The 18,853-nt window shown below is 43.1% G+C and overlaps 1 protein-coding gene across 2 annotated transcripts in view; it reads right to left on the bottom strand.

Annotated features, from left to right (window-relative positions):
- ADAMTS12 (ADAM metallopeptidase with thrombospondin type 1 motif 12) overlaps positions 1-18,853 on the bottom strand; it is a 357,338-nt gene that overhangs the window by 176,562 nt on the left and 161,923 nt on the right. The window lies entirely within an intron of this gene.

Here is an 18,853-nt window from a genome sequence, read left to right as displayed (position 1 = left end):
GAATGAGGCCGTGAAGCCTGTGACCCCTCACACCTTCTAAAGAAAAAAACAAATACGGCTAACAAAAATGGACAAGCTCCTGGTGTGTCCGTGAAATGCCCAGGTGGTGATTACACGAGTCTTGGACATCCTAGTTCCCTTCTAGGGCCCTGAGACCACCTTGGCCCAGAAGGAGACCCCATCTCTTGTGTGCTGTTGATTCCCTGAGGCTGGAGGAAGTTATTCCACTCAGAATGTTTACTGAAATAATACATTTCAGCTGAAAATCAGCACGCCAGAAGAAAAGGGACCAGGAGGAGCAGAGGCGAAGGACTATGAGAAGGGGCCCAGGAGGGAAGCCACGTAGGAGGCAAAGCTGGCTTCCAACCTGGGCACCGTGCCTTGGAGGTAGGTGGGACCCCACCTGTGAGGGCCAGACACAGATGGTGCATGGACAGAATGTGTATTCAGTGCCCACAGCTCCCCAGTTCTACCCCTTCCCCTCCAGAGTCATGCCCACTAAGCCCTGTGCCCAGGGCCCTCACTCCTCTCAGCATGCGGTCCGGTCACCAGCGTTTGGTGGGATCAGCCCTGCCTGGGACCCGCTCTGTCAAGCCCATCTGCTCTGTAAGGCTTACTTTTCACAGAGGCAAGGACAGTGTCCCTGCTAGCAGGGCCTCAAGCTATCACAGGCTCTCCCACCAAAACTGTTACCACTCTGGGCTGGGAAAGGCTCCCTACTTCTGTGGAGAGCTCAGACAGTATATAGCAGAACAGGGATCAAGAGAAAGGATTTCCAGAATCAAATGACTAACCAGGACTTCAGGTATGGCTGAACAGGTCATTTAACCTCGCAGTTGTGATGACCTCATTGAAAAAGTATCACATTACCAAGTACCATGTATCACATGTGTGCATATATACATGGACATATGTGTGTGCATACATATGTATATGTGTAGGGGTATATATGTACATTTGCAAAAAAGTTGATATGCACAAAATATGAAATGTTATTAGTGTTAGCTCTGTGATGAGTATACTGCTATTTTATATTCTTTATACTTACATGAAGTTTCCAAATGTTATATTAGGTAGACAGAACTTACACAATCAGCAAAAGAGTTTAATAAGAAAATAATTTCCAGCCCACTGAGTGCATAGGTAGATAAGAGGTCCAGTGGCCTCATGTTCTAAAGTGATTTGAAGAATCAGAGGCATTGCCCAAATGAACATCTGGAATTTTGGCAACTGGCAGATCGGGCAGATTTTGCTTGTCAGCAGGGAGCAGAGTCTCCCAAAGTTTTCCTCCAAATGAAAGGAAAAGACATTGACAGTGCTGCGATCTCTAACACCTACCTTCAGGCAGCAGAGCAAGAGAGTTGGAAATCTGTGTGTGTGTGAGCGAGAGGGACCAAGGGAGAGTGAGAGAGGGAACGTGGTGGATCACTGGCACAGACTGTAGCTTTTCACATGGTACTCATTATATATCCAGCGTTTCTAAATACATACTAAGGGTGTGTCTATGGGCAGAAGTTCAATTCTGGAACTCCAGCAAAAGTCACAGATAGAAGTCTCCTTTCTTCGAGTCTGATACTCTTAACAATCTCCTTCACCACCTACCCAGAGTTAGAAGGGAGAACCTTGCAGCAAAAGGGTCAATCTGAATCTTTCTGTGTAAAATAGGATTATATTCAGTTTATGCCAACAGATGAGAAAACAGCATGTTTGTGACATTCTATAAGTATCGGTATTGTACAAGGCCACAAGATGGCATCATGATGCTACCAAAGTCCATGAGGTGTGTGTGTGTGTGTGTGTGTGTGTGTGTGTGTGTGTGTGTGTGTGTCTGGTAAGGGTTAATCCTTTTTGTAAGGATTGGATGGATGGAACTGTACTCCGTACAGAGTTTAAATGCCTATTTTATTGTTGTATAGAATTCTGATTTACTATCTTAATCTCTAAGAGGATGGATAAAAATCTATAATATTATTATTTTTTTAAATAAGAGGAAAATACACCAAAATTGGTCAGTGGTCTTCCAAAGGCTGGTTTCACTATGGGTCTACAGGAAGCAAGTTCCCAAAGACAGAAAGGTCCTTCTTCTATCTGATTACACAGCAAAGATAGTTTTTTGGCAGCCTGTACTCCATATAGTATTTTCTACACTGGTTTAACGTCATTAACTACACTGATATATTTTAACAAATTCCTAACTGTGGCCATGAAAGACAGGCAGCTCTTTACCTGATCCTTTCACTCTTCTCATTTAGGATAACCTAGTTATTTTCCTGAAGCCCTTCAGCAGCGGAGAGGTAGTACCTTAGTGGAGATAGTGGAAGCGTTGAGTATAATGAGTAGTAGCGCAGGAGTCAGACAGACCTGGACACAAATGCCAGCTCCACACCAACCAGCTGGAAGATCTCTGACCTGCCTGGTTTTCTCACTTGTAAATAGAGTTATTAAAAATGGCCTCAGAGTGTTATTGTAAAGATTAAATAAGTGATATTTATATTCAACTGAATGTCACACAATAAATGGCAATTTATTTTTAATCACTGTTGTGAATTTATTAATTCCAGTTCCTCCTTGGCTTGTTACCTTTCTTTTCTTCTACAGCACAGTGAGTACTGAAGACCAAGAGGCTCACATAGGGGCTCATGCTGCTTGCCATGCGGTCCTAAGCTTTGCTCAGGCATGGTTCCTATCCAATGCCTAGGAAAGGTAAGAGTGACAATGAGGCAAGACATCCAGGAGACGGTGGGACATGGGGTCCAGCTCTGAAAAAAGGGCCAGTAATGTCTACTAAGATGAGGGATCAAGTCCTAGCAGGTTGGCAAGGCCGAAAAGAGCAAGCACCTCCCCAAGGACCCTGCTGACAAAGCCAGAACTTTAGGCCAGCTGGAAAGGCAGCACTAGTGAAGGAATAAGATATCTGTCCTAACAGAAGCTGTCTCGTAGGAAGTCTGCAGATGGCTAGTAACCCTGAAAAATGCTTAAGAGTGCATCTTATTAGATTGTGTGTCATTACAAAGAAGACTATAAATTATTCCACAAATATATAAGGTTTATAGGATACTTAGGATTTTAAAACTATTCATCCTTATTGTCATTATCAGAGACTGTTCTTCAGTAGTGATGGCAAAAAGGTATAATCTTAGGTTCCACCTCTGAGAAATATTCTGGGTCTGCATGTGGGCAGAGCAAGATAGGGTGCTGTGATAGATTTGTAATGTCTGCCCAGACACCAAGAGCCAGAAGCAGCAATTGTGTGCCATATACTCACTATCTCTCTTTCTCATTCAAAATCTAACTGTAAGCCATGAAAAAATACCAGAAAAAAAGGAAATAAATATCTACAAATAGTGGTTATTTTTGATTGTGTGATTAAGAATAATTTTATTTTCTTCATTATATTATTCTATGCTTTCCCATTAAAAAATAATATATATTTTTTTAAAGAGAAAATTTCTAATCCAGTCTGGTTAAAACTGTTACGGGAATTTTTTTTTCAAGCAAACTAATTATAGAAAAGAGTCCTGGAACATGGTGTTCCAGGACACAAGTTCTATAGTGATGCAGATCTTTGTCACTTTTAACATTGTGAGCTTGAACAAGTCACTCAACCTAAGTCTGAGTTTTCTTGTCTGTGAAATGGGGATAATAATACTGCCTACTCATAAGCTAGCTCTAAGTCTAAAGACATACTCTCCTGTGGTTAGTATTGCACTTGACACATAGGAGGTATGTAAATACTGAACAAGAGCTAGTCTGAGGGGAGCTAGCAGTCAGCTTTGGGTGGACTGGCCTCAGCCAGTAAAAGTGGCTGTGGCACCCCTGGGTCCTTACATTCCAAATGAATGTCAACATGGTCATGCTCTCTGCGGTCTCAGCTGGCTTCGGTCTTGGCCAAAAGAGCCCACGTGAGCTGGGGTTTCCTAAGAATCACAGCACATTTTGTAAACCATCATACCCCACATATGCCGTCATTCTACATGAGCCAAGGAGATGCATCGGGGAGGCACAGCTGCCACCAACCCCCACAGCAAAAGCCAGCCTTACTGAGCCCTTCATCCTTGCTGGTTCCTTCGGAAACACATCTGAGCAGGGACTGTGTACATTTTACAGATGAAGACAAAGAGGCTCAGACAGCTTCACAAACTTGCCCAAGGTCACAGAGCTGCTCAGTGCCCAGATCCATGCGATGTCAAAGCCTGGACTCTCCCACCACCACCGCTCTCCACACACATAACACTCAGACCCCACTTTCAGGGTCAGAATGCCTCCAGAGGATGGCTGAGCAGTCGGGGTAGAGGGGGCGGGGGCGGGGGATGCAGCCACCAGCAGCAGCCAAGTCTCCAGAGGAAATGGGAGGGCCCTCACTGCCCCCTTTCCTCTGCCCTGCAACAAGGGATGTGCTCCCGCCTCTCCTGCTATCAGCTGAAGACCAACCCCTCTCTCCCTCTCCTCTCTCTCCCTCTCTCTCTCCCTCTCTCTCTCTCTCTCTCTCTCTCTCTCTCTCTTTCTCTCTCAGCAGCCATTATTCTTTCATTCCTACTGCTCTGTAGTGAAAGCTGCCCCCTCAGGCAAAGAGGGACCCCCTGGGCTCTGCCCACACTGCTCAAGGTGCTTCTGGGTCAGAGGGGAGGATGGAGCCTGCAAAGCTAGCCCTCAGGACTTACAGCTGAGGACAGAGCTACAAAGCCCCTGAAGGGGGGCGGCAACATCAGCCAGAAACCTCCGCTGAACTGGAGAACTTCTAGCTTCTCTTGACTTTAACCTGCCTGAGACTAAGAAACCACATATATTTGAAAAACTTATCCTAACTGTACCTAACATGTATCAGACATTCAATTTACTGTGCTAAAACATGTAGTTTGTTTAACCCCTTACAACCCTATCCCCTGATAGTGATTTCTATGAGCCCAATTTCCCAATAGTGATTCATGAATAAAGTATGTGTGCTTATGTTCAGGGTTGGTGAGGAAATGGTTTCATCCTAAGGATGAAAACCCCAGGACGAAGGACCAAACATGGGGGAAGCAGGCTGGGAGGACCCTTCCTTAGACGAAAGATCGGCTGGAGTGTCTGGTCAGGGCTGGAGAAATGCCCCAGAGCCTGGCTGGAGGAGGACCCCCAGATCTCCCTTATGGATTCTGTAGCCCTTGGCACCCACCTTCTGGGCCAGTGTGTCTGATTTCCACCAGGAGACACCTTGCTGCAAGGTATACCTGGATGATTCCTGCTAAAATTTCAGGTCTGGTAGCTTTTCTTGATTTTTAATGAGACCTAATAAAATGTTTTTTTAATAGCTATAGTTAACTTGAAATAATAACAACTTGCACTGAACATTTACTTGAATATGTTTTACATGTTTTTAGGTCTTGTGATCCGTGGCACAGAGAGGTTAAGTCATTTGCCCAGGTCCTCTTTATTAAGGAATAAATGAACTAATGAATGACTGCCTAACAGTCTAGATCAGTGGTTCTCAAAATGTTAGCTTGTATCAGAATCTTCGGAGGGCCAGTTAAGACACAGATACTGGGCCCTAATCCCAGAATTTCTGATTTAGTAAATCTAGGCTGGGCCTGAGGATCTGCATTTCTAACATGTTTCCAAGTAATGCTGATACACCTGGTCTGGAGACCACACTTTGAGAACCAGTGGCCTAGATGGGGTGGTCAGCAAAATGTTTTTATAAAAGGGCCAGATGGTAAATGTTTTAGGCTTTGTGGATCAAGGGGCAAAATCAAGGATATTATATAGGTGCTCATATAACTCTTTTAAATGTAACCATTTACAAAATGTAAAATACTTCCTTAACTCTCAGCCCACACAAAGCAGATGATAGGCTGCAGTCTAGACTGCAGTCTAATTCCTGGTCCTGGCCCTCTCTTTTCCCCACTCCCAGCTGTTTTCTTGTTCTTAAGGTCCTCGCTGCTTACACACCCAGTCAGGAAAGCGCACCTTAGCTTCAAGGTGCGGAGAGGTCAGCTGGTATTCAGCACAGGCCACGGAATGGTACCAATTGTGATATCGATGCCACCAAGGAAAGGAAACCTCTTCTGTAGCTGTCCCCAAATCTCTTGAGCTCAGGAGCTTCCTGGTCACCATGGATTTGGAATGTTCCAGTTGATGTTTGTAAACTGATCGTTAGCTTGATTTTTCCAGAGCCAGATAACATAAAAAGTTCTCTATTTAGTGTTATTTTCTTTGGGAAGAGAGAATTCTTATAGCTTTTTAAAAATAGTAGTGATAATAAAGACAGTCAAATTAATGTAATCTGCTTTGAAAGCATGCAATTCTTTGCATATCTTAGATAACCCCAAAGTGGAAGATCTGTTATTAAGGTTAATCTGTATTTATAGGAGTTAGGTGTCAGAGTGGTTCATATTCTAAATTTTTATGTTCATGGGCTTCCAATGTTCAAGCATCCGCTTTTGTTTCTGGTGATTAGATCTAGGGGAAGAAAGCATAAGCCTCCTGCAGAAAACCATTCTCCGTTCTTCCTGAGTTGTCCTTGCCTCCCCACACTATCAGAGATGTGTAAGATCCCCTGACTGATTTCAGTTAGAGGGAACATGACTCAGACCCAGCTTCTTGGCTGCAATCTGCTGGGGAATAACAAGGCAATTTTACTGCTTTTCATTATGTGCCCAGAGGCTCTCTAAATGGGTAAATCCAGCTTCAAAGGTCTACAGCCAGGGCTAAGTGGGCTGTGAGCACCTTTCCCACAAGTCTGGTCTGCAAGAAGGTGTGAGTGTTTTTTCACTGTGAAAGCATCTTATACCACACTCCATGGGACAGGACTAAAAAGCTAATGCCATGACCCGCTGCTAATGCATGCCCTCTGTTTCCTGAAAAGAATGCACTTAAGGGAATGGCAGAAAGGAGACTGAATCAAGCCCTGCACCCTAGTGCCGTACTCTGCTGTAGTCAGAAGTCAGCAGTGCCTGCTCTCGGTATTCTGCGATCCTTAACACAGGGGCACCGAGGCTGGGAAGCAGGGCACTGCACTGAAGCTCCCCAAGAGATTGGAGGAGCTGGGCTCTCCAGCATCGGCTCCGAAAGCGCTGACTCTGTCAAACGGTAGCTGTCCCTCATCCCTGATCAAAGCTCACAATCCCTCACTCAGAACCCTTGGGGCCATATGTGTGTTAGAATTCAGACTTTTTACAATTATAAAGGTAATTTGGAAAGTAGAATGGTGGTGGGCTAGCGACAGAGAAAATAAGGAGTTGGTGTTTAATGGGTATAGAGTTTCATTTTTGCAAGAGGAGGAGTTCTAGACATGGGATGCACGACAATGTGAGTGTACTTACTACTGAAATGGACACTTAAAAACGGTTAAGATGGTAAATTTTATGTTATGCATATTTGTCACCATTTTTTGAAAAAATAAATCTGGGTCATTTATCTGTATCACTGAACATCCCTAGTATAGACTATGGTAATTAGTCCTTCAAAGCAAACACATGGATACTTCTACAACAAAATGCACGACTAGTCTCACTAACTAGGATCAATAGAAGTCATGCACAGCCTAACCCCAATTCCGGTCACATTTTGGCACCAAACGAGTTTGCTGAACACTAACAAACCTTAGGTTTTCAGGAGTCTCTGGAACTTGGACTTGCCCCTCAGGACCATGAGCCTGTAGCTCCTCCTGAGCCCACACTACCCCACCTTAGTATGAAGTCTTCGTGATCCACAGTCTACAGATGAGAAAACAGAAACAGGAAATAACAGGAGCAGGCAAACAATCACTTCTCCGAGGTCAGCCAGCTAGCAGGAATGCAAACCTGCCCGGTTCTACTTTCTACTGCCGAGGCTTCACCTTGACCTCTAGGCTACTGTGGACTCAGACATGACTGATGAACAATGGAATCGTAAAGTGCCTTGAAATCCAAAGGAGGAATCCCAGAGAGTTCATTCCAATGTGGGTACAATGGCAGGTGTATGAGACGGAACCATCTCGGGGTTGGATAATGGCCTCTCCCTGCGGAAGGCCATGACCTGCTTTCTTACAAGCTCCTGATTCATGTTATTCTCTCAGCCAGCATCATGAGCAGGATAAGCCACTGCTCTGTCTTCAAGGACTATCCTTTGATCATTTGTTACTGGGGCCCAAAGTGCAGAACATCTCCAGTCAGTGAGCTTTTACCCCCTTCTCCTCAGCGCCAATCGTCTGCCCTTGATGGGGACTATTCTGCAGAGACAGAAGATGTGCAAATTAAAAGTGCCTTTGACTCCCTCAGTGTAACACATCTGCATATTCCCAGGAGAAATGAGACCAAAAGAGATCTAAAGCCTGCCAGAGCTAATGAGAGAAAGCCTTTGGCTCTCGTCTTCATGCCTGAGGGTCAGCTGCCCTGTCCTTTGGTTAGGAGCAGCTCTCAGTTAGATACTGTACCAACTGATCTTCACTGCAGACCTGCACCAACGGCTGCATGTCTTCCCCACACCCACTTAGCACCAAGGGAAAGGCACTGCTGGTCAGATTTTCACATCAAGGCACTGATCTGGCCGAGGAAGGACAGAGCTGGTTCTTAGCTCCTCGGCGCTTGCAGAGCCCACTGGGAGGAAGCACTAGGGGGCAAGGTTCAGGGAGAGGAGCTGGTGAGGAGGGCTGACTCCCATGTTTTCTGCGGGGACAGAGTCAGGGAGGAGGTGGCTTCACAGAAAATGAGCGCTCTGCCCCTTTCTGTGTAAATTCAGCAGCAGCGAATCCCTGAATCACGGGTCGGCTGCTGGCAGGGTTGACGTTGGCACTATGCTTAGGACAACTTGTCAGCAAGAGAAAGCTTTCTTTCTGAGGGGCTTGGACTCTCCCTTCTCAGTTAAATTAAACAAAGAACTTTTCTGCTGACAGAGAGAATACACTGGGCCTTCAATATGGTATATTTAATGAGAATGGAAAGAATTCCAATAAAATCTTGAGCAATCTGTCTTGGCTTCTGGAGCCAACAGTGTGCAATGTGTGTCTTTAAACACATACATGCACATCCATACAACACAAACAAAATAAAGAGAACACACCTACCACACATAAACATGCACACACCACATACACACGCATATATGTGCATCTACACATACCATGTACAACATACCTAAAAATATACATACACAGCACAGACACACACACACACACACACACACACACACACACACACACACACACCACTCAGGCTAAATTTAGCAGCAACATGAGGTCCTGACCTTAGAATAACAGCCCCATTATATTTGACATCGTTCAAATATATGTGAAGTCTTATTAACTAAGCACCCGATTTAAAGAGAAAAGTATGTGTGTGTCTGTGATTGAGCCATGCCCCAATAAGTACATCCCTAATTTTGCTACAATGTCATACTTTCCCCTTTCCCAGATATTGGAGACCTTGCATCCAGATGCAGTTCCTGGACTACCAATTCCCTTCAGTGGTCCGACCCAGGATGACAGGGCAGACACAGCCACTAACTCAGGAGGCTGAAGTTCCGCTGCCTCAGCTTAAGGGTGGGTCCCTCAACGCCGGCCCCCACGGCCCTTCCGGGTCAGCAGCCTGGTACAGCGTAAGGGTGTAAAGAAGGCAGAAGGCCAAGACAGAGCAGGCACTCGGGGGCCACGCCCCAGCGATACTGGAGAGATGAGCCGGGCTTTTTGCCTTTTGAGTGCGAGTCGTCTGTGTGCACAAACCCTCTTGACAGCTCCACACTGGAATGGATGAAGAATGTCAGCACCTCTCTGTTTCTGGTTATTACAGAAAAAAAGCAAAAGCAGACTCATAACATGAGTGTTAAAAGAACCTGCAAAGATCTTCCAACTCCTTCATCTTAGTGATGAGGAAGCGGATGTTGGGAGTCATGTAACTTGTCCAAATTACTGAACAGTACAGGTGGCATAGAACATGCTTTTCCTGACTTCCAGTCCATTTCTAAGCTCTACTGTGAAAAACGTAAAATATAAAACTCCTCTGCTTATATATGAGCTAAACTAATGATTAATCATAATTGCTTTTCATTTATGGTTAATGACAGAGCAATCTCAGGCATTATCACTAATATGTATTGGATTCACTTTAATTTTTTGCTAGCAAAGTGACTCAAACCCAGGCCAGCTACATGATTTTCAGAGCAGTTGCTAAATGAAAATACAGGTCCCTGGCCAGGGATAGGGAAGTCAGTCTTTCTTTCCCATTGTCCACCACCTCAACCTACCGCAGATGCGTGACGCCCAAGGAACTGCAAACAACACACTAGGCTGTTTAGTACCTGAATGGGAGGTGGGTGAGCAGTCCCCCTCCAAGTCACCTGCCAAATCCGGCTTGGGATGGGGAGGACCACTGCCGTGTCTCTCCCCAAGACACTATGGGACACGCACTCAAGCTGAACTACCTAGGTGTGTGCCTAGGTTCTTGTGGGGACTGGAGAGCAGCCATGGAACACAGGCCTCCCCACATTGGTGCGACCTGGTCACGGCCCAGAGTCACAGTGGTAGAGAGGCTGGAGTGAAAAGTAAGAAGCCAGGCAGGACCCGGACACCAAGGCCAGGGAGGAAGTGGCTGACACCCATCTGGGAAGGCAGGGAGACGGCAAGAGGCAAGAACGTGTAAAATCTAAAGCTCCAAGCACACAGTACATGCTCCATCACCCCCACAGAATTTCATTTGCAAAGAACAAATTCAAAGATAAAATTATTAAGAATTTCAAGACTATTACCTTACAGTTCTGAACCCAAAGCACAGAACTTTTTTTTGAGTGTGACCCTCTGTGACTGCACCAGTCCCACACCATGAAGCCAGCTCTGACCAAACCTTATTGTTGTTAAGTACAATCTTCCATTGTTCATGCAGCATAAACAACTATTCGTAGCTTGAAAGAACTAGAAGATCACTGTGCAGGTAGGCTAATGACAGACACTGCACTAATCTACTAAGGCTGCCATAACCAAGTACCACAGGCTGATTAGCTTCAACAACAGAAATTTATTTCCTCACAATTCTGGAAACTAGAAATACAAGATCAAGGTGCAAATGAAATTCTGGAACTTTCTAATCTTTGGTTTATCAGCCCAGAAAGTACCTTAGGGATCCACTTTCTGTCTTTGGAGAAGGATTTAGAGTATAAGGTACACCAATAATTCCCTCAAATATTTCATTTTGAATCTAACAAATAAACTTTCTTCCCCATAAAGAAACAATTTTATGGTTATTTATGAGGTTTCCAGCTGCTGCACAGAAATGGGACTGTGTAGGGGCGGGAATGTTTGTTCTCCCAAACACTGGCATCAATCAAGCTGTGGGACAAATATGTAGTTAACATTAGTTGTGGCCAAAAGAACACATTTGCCTTGTGTTAGTGACTCAGAGTATGCTTGGAATGCTTAGACCCCTAGCCCAGGTAAGACGGGTGTCTGTTCACACCTGCGGGATCCAGCTGCAAATACATATCATTCAGTTGTTCAATGGACAAACATTTATCAAATAATTATTATGAATCAACACTGGGCTTGATATTTAGGACACAAGTATCCTCGGTACTTAGGCTACAAAGATTAGTCAGCAGTGGAAATAGAAAACACATTGAACAGGATAATCTCTCATGAAGCAATGGTTCATTCCTTTACTCACTCATTCAGTATGTTCTAAATGTTTACTATGTCAGGCTCTGTCCTAGGCAGTGAGAATACAGAAGAGAACAAAATCAAGGACATATTTGCTCTCATGGAGCCTACATTCTGATTATAAGCTAATAAATAGATAAATGGCATCAGATGATCACAAGTGCTGTGGGAAAAAAAATAAAGCAGGACAGTTTACAAAGTGATAATGGGAAAGCACCTTAAATAGTAGTCAGGAGAGGTGTCTCTATTTGGGTGATTTTGAACAGAGACCAGAATAGCATGAGAGAATAAGCCTTGAAGAAATCTGGGTAGTGGTGGTGGTGGTGGTGATGTGGGGGGTTTTCCAGCCCCAAGGAACAGTGAATGCAAGGCCCTGAGGTGAGCTATTTAAAGAAATATCTAGCAGGAAGGGAAGGAGGGGGAGAGTGGGAGGAGGGAAGGCAGAAGGCAAACAGGGTCCATATCAAACTGCAGAGTGAGCGAGAGAAAAGGGCGCATCCATCCTCCTAGGGCCGTCCATCCAGGGGAGGGGGCCTCCCAAGGAGCTAGCATTCGAAATGAGACTGAAAGAATGCAGAAATTTGCCTACCCCACCAGCGGAGAATCTATCCCCCTCTTCCCACAGAAAGCTAAAAGCCACATGAACTCTAGGATCACAGACCAGTACTGGGTGTGCTAGTATGGCTGTGGCCAACTGACTTGGCCCTCTCTTCTCATCTCCCAAGACATCTGCTCTTCTTACCTCTTCTTCTTACCTCCACCTACAGACCATACCTGCTCCTCCCTCCCAGATGGCTCCCTCCGGCCTCTATCTCTACAGTCCTGCCTGGCTTGATACTATACCACTGCATCCCCAGTTCCCAGAACAGAGCCTGGCACAGTGTAGGAGCTTAGTGAGTAAATAAATATCATTTGCTTTCTCTTATCTGTCTATCCATCCATCCATCCATCCATCCTCTTTTTTCCAAAGTGAGAATTTGAAACAGTCTCTTTCAGCAACAACCTCAGGCCACAAGTCCTGACTGCTGCAACATTTTGTCTCTTGAATACTCACTCCTCTTGATCAGTGAGGCATCAGAGTAGACATTAAATCTCTTCAGGAAAGTTGAGTTTTCTTGGGGTGTTAAAAATCGATCCAGATAGATATAATATAGGTATCCAGTAAGCTGCCAAATGCCTTATAGATGATCAACAAGCTCAGTACTTCTAAATTCAACATTTTTGAGTGCTTACCCTGGCAAGGAACTCTGTCAGACCTTAGGGACACACCTGCAAATAAGTAGACACAACTCCTGTTCTTGTTGAGCTTATTGCTAGAGAAGGACACAAATATTCATCTATGAAGGGGAAGTGGCTGGTGATAAAAGTCACAGGAGAGGCATCGAATGCAGATTGAGGGGCAGTCAATGATTCTTAAAGGAAGTCATGCATGAGTCTCAACGATGAATAGAAGTAACTCAGTAAAGCATTTGGGGAGAAAAAGTTCCACTTAGGACAGAGGGAACCTAAGTGCAAGAGCTAGAGGCAATGAAGAGCAAGGCTTCTCGAGGACTGACAACTGGTCCAGAATGGCACAGGCTATATTTGGAATGATCAAGAGATAAAATTGGAGAAACAGGCAAAGGTCACACATAGAAGGAGCCTCTGAAACATTCAAAAGAGCTGGTTCTTTATCTTAAGGGCATGACAAGCTTTTGTCATGGAAGAGTAGTGATCTGATTTGTATTTTAGAAGTATTTCTCTGACTTCTTATGGGAGGGACCAAGGGCAGGGAGACTACTCAGGAGGCTGTGCAGTGAAAGTGACAGGTTATGGTGCTAAAGCACAGTCATGAACGGGGGAAAGGCAGACAATTTAGACAACTATTTAGGAGGCAGAAATGACAGGACTTGATAATATGGGTTGATTAAAGACATAGGTAAAAAAGAAAAACCACACCAGGAGTTTGCCATGCAGAATTTTGAAGCTAGAGTGTGAGTCATTCATTGTTTTAAAGATAATACCTCTACCCTGTTAGGGCCCCAGGTGGCTCCAATGATGAGCAGACCAGAGTGGGAAGGAAAGATCAGATGGCAGCTTAGGTCTGTAGGCAGCAGGAAAAAGCCAGAAGGCTGGCAAAATAGGAGAAGCCTCCTCCGGTCCCCACCCAAGGCCATGGAAGCACAGGAATGGCCATGGGCAAAGTGAGGGGCTGCCACTCACCAGGATGCCTTGCACATTTCCCTACAAAGTGATGGGAAGTGCAACAGAGCTTAATAGCTGACATCCCAAACAGCATTTCTTCAGAATTAGGACTTTCTGCACTACAAGAGAATCACCTTTTGGTGGAAACTGACCCTTAGCTCAAGTATTGATCCAAATCCTCCTCCCAGCTAAGAATGCACTCCACAGGGTTCTCTGCCCTTCCAAATTTTACCTGCACTGCAGTGCAGTCCTGGCCACTCAGACAGCATTTGCTCAGCACAGAGCATAGCGGTGGAGGTGAAAAGAGCAGATGTCATGTTTGCTAGGGAAGCTCTTTCCTGTTTTGGGGACTGGGAGTTTACACACCTGGAATGATGGAGGAACGAGACAAAGTGACAAGTGCTGAAGAAATGCAAAGAAAGGAATCACCATGGTGAGGTCAGTTAATGGATAAAGGCTTTTGATGGGATAAATGAGTATCTCAGAGCTATGGAGCAAGTGGGCTGAGGCATCCGTGCTCTGAGCTCCTGTAGTCTTGGTCTTGATTTTACTAAGCAAATAAAACTAACTAATTTACCTTCCCATACATTCACACACTGAGTATTTCCCCAAATTCTCTCCAACAGTCTTCACATCCCTCTTACTTGTAAAAGCTTTGAGCACTTTACCAATCCTCCCACCAGTTCTGAGAGCAGGCAATAAAAAACCAATACGCCACCTCACTAAAAGAAAAAATAGAAGGCATAGAACAATTTAAATGTTAATTATCTTATAGCAAAGCAAAGTATGGATCATTCTGAAGTGGTTATAATCATCAGGCAATCAGGTAATCAAGAAATTCAAGACAAGGCTCAGGCACGTTGTACCAAGAAAATTTGCTGTTAGCCAAGGAAAACTAATTGTGCATTTCAGACTCAATAGAGAATACAGTGGTCATTTAGAATCTTCAACTAACTGGATTTCCATGAAATCAGAACCATAACCCTCCTACATAATCTATCAGATCAGTGATCTGATATGCTAAGTAATTCTAATGAACTGTTGTTAAATATCTAACACTGTTAGTATTTAATAGTGTCTTGCACACCATTTAAAGAGCAACTCAAAAAATTTCCAGATGACTTAAATAAGATATCCACTCAAGACTTTGATTTCCTGGAATATGGTGGACGAGATACATCTGAAAAGCTCTCAGTATTAAGCACCTAACAATGCTTTAAACATAAAAAGCAGGGAAATCCTCAGAGGCCAAAAATAGGAAAAATAAAAATAAAAATAAGCAGAAATTCAGAGAGAAAAGTAAAAGGTATGGTGTGATGATCTTTATGTGTTGACATGGCCAGGCTGCAGTCCTGGTTAGTCAATCAAACTCGACTCTGGGTGTTGCTGTGAAAGGCGTTATAGGTATTTTGTGGATATAATTAAAGACCATAATGGGTTGACATTAAGAAGATTATTCTTGATAATCTGGTAGGCCTGATTCAATCTGTTGAAACACCTTAAGGGCAGAGCTGAAGCTTCCCAGAAGAAATTCTCCCCACGGACAGCTGCTTCGGAGGATGCCTGAGAGCTGCAGTCAGCCCAAGGATTTTGGATTTGCCTAAACCAGTTCCCACTATCTTGTAAAACAATTTCTTGCAATAAATCTCTTAATATATATTTCCTACTGGTTTTTCTTTTCTGGCTGGACCATGGTTGATGCACGAAGCTAATTTATGATCTAGGGCATCTGCTGCTTCCTACTTTTGCTATGGAGAAAAGAGGCAAGTTGAGGACCAACAAAGGTGAAAAGTGAAATGAGAGACTAAGTGAAAAAGTAAATCAGAAAACAAAACAAAATGAAAAAACAAGTGAGCAAACCTAAATTTGGCTCTCTGGGCTTCAACTCAGTGTACCAGCAAGAAAACTATTCACAGAGAATCTATAGCCAGGAGCCATAGATTTGGGGTCCAACTTCACAACAGGATCTGTGTAACTTCAACATTAAGCAGAGAGAGATAGCGCCCATTTCCATCAGGCTGGCAAAATTCAGAAGTGCGAACACCAAATATGGACAGAATATGGAATAGTGGGAACTCCCATTTGCAGCTCTTAAATATCAACTTGGAAAGCAATTTTGTGTCATCTGGTTAAGACAGATGTAAATATTCTGTTGATTTCATTCCACTACTAGGTACCTACCCTTGACAACTCTATGAACCTAATGTTCTAAGCAACATTCATTGCAACTTAATGTGTAACAGCTCAAACTGGAAGCAGTTCAGATCCACTCACAGGAGATTGGATCAAGTGGAAGAGTCACACAATGCAGTACAATACAGCAGACAAAATGAACTGTGGAGATATGTCCTGGCAAAAACATAATGTGGAGCAACAGAAAGCCCAACACATACATTAAGATTCCATTCCCTTTATGGTCTGACCGTATATTACAAAGATAAAACCAGGACTGCGTCCCTACTTACCTGTGTCTTATATCCAGGCTACCAGCTTTCAAGTTAAGAACCATTAGTTCTTACAATTGTCCCACAGAACCTATGGAGCACTAAGCATAAAGATAACCAATAGATACCTGCTAGATTAACGAATAAATTTTGGTCACAAAAATGCAGGCCAGATACCAGACCCTGTATTTCTAGCCTAGAGTCCCGATGCATGAAACTCTGACCTTACCCATCTGGACCACTTCCTGCCACAGATGACCCTGTGGCTGTTATCTGACCTATCTGACTAGTACTGATTCCCCTTCCTCAACTTCCTAAAACTATAGTTCCCTGGATATTTCCACCCAATAGCCATTCAAGTCCCAGTGTGATACAGTCTCAACAAAAAACCAAAGAGAAAGGAGCTTGTCATTGTCAATGAAATAAATATTTGAAATTTTCTCTAGATTCAATTCAGGCAAGCTGTATTTCCCCACCCTTTAACATGGATTCTAAAAAGTTGAAGAAAACAAGAACTTTGGCAATGTTCAGCAAACATGGATCAGAAAAGCAATCAGGTCAGGAAATTATAGCTCAAATTAATCAAATCAATAACAAAACAGCATCATATGAAATTACTGGGGGCAAAAAAAGACTTAATTACATTCAGCCTTATTGATAAAGGACCCATTGGGAAATTCTTGGGCACCTTTCTATGAGGGGAAATAAATATAAGGTACATATTTTAGGGGATAGTAATTGATACATTTTTCTCTCCTGAAATACTACTTTTAAAGTACATTGTTTTTCAATAGCAAAAGTGCTGCTGATTTGAACATAACAAAGACAGAATGCTTTACTCAAATAAGGTCATATATATATACCTTCCAGATATAATCACATTAATTCAGTCTTGTAACACCAACTGACCTAAGCATGAAGTGTACCTTAATGTTGGCTAATGACATGGCTACTCTCAGTTAATTCCATCACCTCTACAGGGTAATGTGCTATAAGAACACTGCAATTATCTGGTTCAGCGAGACCAAGTACATTGCATACACCAAGATTTTTAAATTCCTAATGGCATCTACGCTTCAATAAATTTACAAGCACATTCGATTATTCTTGAATCTCTGGCTACCATGTATGCATTGAATCATGCTTATTTGTTTTAGGAAGGGAGATGGTAACAAACAACTGACACTTCAACATCTAGAAAGCCCACATTTCTCTTTTCTTTCTATCAGTGTTATGTAGACTAGAGACTAGTACACTCTAATGGGCTTTTGAGATAGTTGATGAAATAACATTTATTTATTTAAAGAGGACTTAAAGAACAAACATGAGGGAGTATTTTAAAGCCCAAGGTATAATAGGATCTTGAGCTCAGAGTTTGGCTATATCTTGAAAACCAACTACATTGATGCTTTTGAAAATTCACTCCATTCTCTAAGCCACAGTTGCTTCTTTGGTGAAAGAAAGAGGGTGCATTAGACACTATCAAAGGTCTTTCCAACAGGATCTTTCCAACATTCTGAGGTTTAAGTATAAGAGAGTAACTTTTAGAAGATGTGTATAGAGAAATTCACAATGTAAAGATAGTTCCAAGGTATGATTGATCAGAGAAGCTTTTATAGCAGTGGTAAGTCTTAACGTTGACCTAAAAACACAATAATAAAATTGTATGATAAGCACCATGATTGTGGCCTCATGGGGGCATGACATTTATAAACCTTACTGGTTTCCTATCCATCCCTTCTACCTTTATGACTAGATATGTGCCCTTCTCAATTCATTGTTAATCAACTCTGCCTCAACAGGGGAGTTATACAAGAGAGAAGGTGTTCATGGCGGGTGGATGAGAACTAGCCTAACAACGTTTCACAGAGCAACTACACCTTCAGGAGTGTTCATCCAGCCAAATTCACTCACTGCCCTAGTAACTTTCTCTGCCATATTGATGACCCAGTGACCTAAAAACACATTGAATCCCGCATACAAAGTATTATCCATCAACTGATCTGTAATAGGAATTGGGCAATTATTCAGGTGATTTGATCACTGACAAATAGTCCTAAACACTGAGACCAAGTTATCTGGACTGGTACTTTCAGCAATCAAACCAGTTAGATGGTGTGTTTCTTCTCTTCTCTTGGTACTTGCCAGAGGAAATTTAGACAGTAAATTACCTAGTTTAGGAGAAAGTTGCAATTAATTAAGGAAGCTTAACAAAGCTTCCTAAGTTAGGGAATTTAAGCAGCTGTCCATTTTTGTGTACAGAAACATTATAGACTCAAATGTTTCTTATTGCTTGTGTACTCTGTTACAATTACAGAAGCAATTCCCACACAGAAGTTACCATCTATTACAGGGTCTGGGTGAAATCCGTAGGGAAATTCCTTATTCCTTGTCCTTTCATTCTCCCACTTGCAAAGCTCAAGTTCTGAGCCCCATTAAACCCTTATCAGAATCTACCTGCCTTAATTCCTTCATCATCTACTTTCCCTTTAGGTCCATGGTTTCCAAATCCTTAAGAAACTAAATAATATTATGGATTCCTTCTGTTAACTGTCCCCTGGACCATTAATTTTTTTCCTGGAAGAAAGGAGAAACTATACAGTCTTTAAAAAAATGTCCCAAT

The sequence above is a fragment of the Manis javanica genome, chromosome 1, assembly GCF_040802235.1.
Source record: "Manis javanica isolate MJ-LG chromosome 1, MJ_LKY, whole genome shotgun sequence".
NCBI classification, from domain to species: Eukaryota; Metazoa; Chordata; class Mammalia; order Pholidota; family Manidae; genus Manis; species Manis javanica.
This window is presented reverse-complemented; position numbering and strand designations above follow the sequence as displayed.